Here is a 3,760-nt window from a genome sequence, read left to right as displayed (position 1 = left end):
AGTCTGTGTTGGCAGCGGGCGCTCTCCGCGCACCGTGGTCTCCGACACGCTGCTGGCCAGCGCGGCCAGTGTGTCGCCACTGCAGCTAAGGCCGCTCCAGCCACGGCTGCGCGCGACAGACGCCACTGTCCAGCCACGGCTGCGCGCGACAGACGCCACTGTCGGCGCGGCGGCTCCGCGCCTCTGACCCCCGAAGCTGGTTTTGCAGAAACATGGCAGGGAGACGCTGCCGCCGCCCTGCCTGCGCGTGTTAGCGGGTGTCCGCGCTTGTCCGCGCTTCAGTGGCGTTTCTGGACTCTATCTAGTGTTCTCTTCCTCATTCAAGAACGGGAAGTCTCCGTGGGTTAGTTTAGGGGCCGCTTTCCGGGGCACCTGGGGACTCGGCTGGCCAGGTAACTGTGGCCTGCACACCCCAGCGGCGGGCAGAGGGAGGGGCCGGATTAAGACCGGGAGCCAGGGGAGAGGAGCTGGGGGGAGGGGGCAGGAGCAGGGACCGGGCGCGGGGTGGGGGTGGGGGCGGGTATGCGGGGAGGTCCCTACGCTGCTCTGCGAGGCACCCAGCTGTTTATTATGAGGACGGGATTTCAAATTTCGCTTGTTTCTATTTTTTGACTCCGTTTTTGCATCCCCCCAATGGCTGCCACGCCCCGGGCCGCCTTCCCCCGCCTCCCCACCAGCCCTCCCCACCAGCCCTTCCAGGCTTTGATCTCAAATCACCCTGGCTTCTCTTTCCACTGAGGAGTTCAGCCACCGGGCACCCCCTTGCCCACTCCAACATTCACCGCAGACTGAGTGCGATTTCCAACACGCAGTACATGTTGGCATTTCAGGATGAAATGGTCAGACCGTTCTTCTCAGTGTTTTCACTGAAATCTAAATAAACTGCAGCTAGGTGCAAACCACATCATCTAAAAATGCGTGGGCAAGTTCTCTTAACAGATGGAAAGTGTGCAGGGAGCCTTACTCCTTCTTAATTCTTACTTGCATGCCCACAGCATTCTATCCTAGTGTAATATTTTTATGTTACCCAATCTTTCGTTAATCGACCTGTGTATATAAATTAAAATGAGCATTTCCCCCCAAATTTCCTGATACCCTGAAATGCCTGCTGTATTGCCTCAGAGTTGCTGCTGTGCACATGGATCGAAACAGAAACACCAACTTTCATACTTATCGATCAGAAACTTTAGATGCAGTGAGTGTCTCTCTTACTAGATAGATAGGCCTTCGCCCAACAACCGGCTCAGGGACCTCAAGTTGTTATTCCCGTTCAATACGACCATTGCAGGGACCGGCGGGACGTACTACCAATTCCATTCCTAGTTTTCACTTGTCCCGGTGTAAGTGTAAGAAATGTTGCTCATTGTCAATAAATAGATGCAAATGGGACTTCCATTAATGAGGGGTCACTGAATTCCCCGTTCTGTGCATGTTTCGGAGTAAATCACATAAGGAGTCATCAATGCGAGTTACTCTCACTGTGAGCTGAGGCCTGATCCTCACTCAGTTTCTTGGGAAGCAACACTGGGCCCTCCGCTCCTGCCTGCGCCCCCCACATCCCGGCCCTGGTGTGGCCCTGCGCCTGGACCCAGGCCACAGCCTGCCTCGTGTAAAGCTGCCCGTGTCAAGGGCAGAATCAGCAAGTCTTGGTGAGGACTCGGATGTGGAGAAAAGGAGCCCGGCCGGCTGCTGGTGGGGAAGCAAGCCAGCGGCCCCTTTGGAAAGCAGGATGGAGATTTCTCGGGCCTCCCTGGGGGTGCAGGGATTAAGTCTCTGCTCTATGGAGCTGTCCTTAGCCCCTGCAGCTCCAGCTGACCCCTGGCCAGGAGTGACCCGCAGGGCAGCAGACCCCTCCTGTCTCTCCTCTGCCCCCTCAGCAGTGGGTGTCAATGGCTCAGGCTGCTCAGCTCCCCACTCTGCCTGGGGGGGTCCTGCCACCCCTCCCACCCCTGCACCTCTGGCTGCACCCCAGCTCTTCTACACATAAAAAACAAATCTTAAAAAAAAACAGTATATGGGCCCTCTCTGGTGACACAGTGGATTAAAGCGCGGCACTAAGAAGCTAACTACTTCAGCACGAGGTGGATCCCCGCCTGCCCAGAGGGGACCCCAGGGCACGGCAGCCCTCTCCTGACCCACCTGCAGCTCCCCTCAGCAGCGTGTTTCTCAGTCGGCCTGCTCTGCTCCCCGCTCTGCCTCTGGGGAAGCCCCCCACCCCCTGCACCTCTGGCCGGTGCCCCAGTTCTATGTGCATCAAGAAATAAATCTTTAAAAAGAAAAGAAAAGAAAAATGGAAATTCCATGTGACCCACTAATACTTCTGTTAGGTGTTTACCCTAAAAATGGGGACCCGCGCTATGGGGTCACGTGAGTGTGATACGCAGACTGGCGCTGCCCACGCCAGGCGCATGGCTGTGCCGGCCCCGGTGCCCACAGCCCCAGCGCCCGCGGAGCGCATGCCAGTCACGTAGGGAGACTTACGGGCAATTCTGCGTTAAAAAGCACACCCAGGTTCAGCGTGGAGTTTGCTTTTCACCAGAAAGCGTATTTTCTGTCTGCGTTGACTTTCATGTGGAGTTAATAAATGTGATTAAACAAATTCTTCCTCTGGGAAAGGCAAGGACTAGCAAAGCTCTGTGCTGAGTGGCCAGTCTGAACCAGACCCTGGGCATCAGCGTGGCCTGCACAGCCCCGGAGCCCAGGGGTGAGCTCGCAGCTTCGGGCCAGCAGAGCGGCCGCGGCCACCGGGCAGGGCCGGGGCCTGGGCGGAGGGAGGCCGGTCAGGACACCAACAGCGGAGCCCTCCGGGCCTGCGTGGGTGGCCAGAGGCCCCAAGTCGGGCCGCGGCCAGAGCCCGAGCAAGCCCGGCTCCCCCGGCCATCCCTTCCTGTTGGGCTTCCCACGCAGAACTTGCTGGAAAAATGTGAAATGTAAATATTTTTATGAAACAAAAGTCAAGTACTAGTGCCAGATAAAATTTTACTTTCAAGGCCCCAACCACTGCCGACACCCGCTGAAAACCAGCTGTCTGTGTACCAGAGAAAGGAAATGATGAAAAGCTTCGTCTCTTTCAGAATAAGTAAGTTGGAACTGTCCTTGACAGAAACCGTGGGACACAGAGCCCTGAGCACAGGCCCCTCTGAGTGGAGAGCTCAGGCCAGAGCGCGGGACCAGGCGGAGCGGCCTCAGTGCCCGGAGCGGCCCGGGGCGTCTTGCCGGGCGGAGCGGGCAGACGCCCAGAGAAGTGAGTAATAGACGTTTCCATGGGACAAGGCTGTGAAGAATGAGGCAGGCAGCCGGGAGAGCTGGGGTGCGGGGAGGCTCCCCCGGCTCTGGCGAGGACAGTGAGGGAGAGGTCCAGACGGTTGGAGCGGAGGACGCAGTGGGGTGGCCCCCGGAAAGGGGGGAGCAAGGCCGAGGAGGGCGGCTCCTGTGGAGGGGAGCTGCAGGGGAGGTGCCGCCTGGCCCACTTTCTCCGCCCCATGCTGTGGGCTGACCGTGGACTGACTGTGGGCTGACCGTGGGGCTGACCGTGGGCTGACCGTGGGGCTGACCATGGGCTGACCGTGGAGCTGACCGTGGGGCTGACCGTGGGGCTGACCGTAGGGCTGAACCGTGGGGCTGACCGTGGGCTGACCGTGGGCTGACCGTGGGGCTGACCGTGGGCTGACTGTGGGCTGACCGTGGGCTGACCGTGGAGCTGACCGTGGGCTGACCGTGGGCTGACCGTGGAGCTGACCGTGGGCTGACCGTGGGGCTG

Source organism: Condylura cristata, unplaced genomic scaffold (genome assembly GCF_000260355.1).
Source record: "Condylura cristata isolate star-nosed mole 26May11 unplaced genomic scaffold, ConCri1.0 scaffold00042, whole genome shotgun sequence".
Taxonomy (NCBI): domain Eukaryota; kingdom Metazoa; phylum Chordata; class Mammalia; order Eulipotyphla; family Talpidae; genus Condylura; species Condylura cristata.
This window is presented reverse-complemented; position numbering follows the sequence as displayed.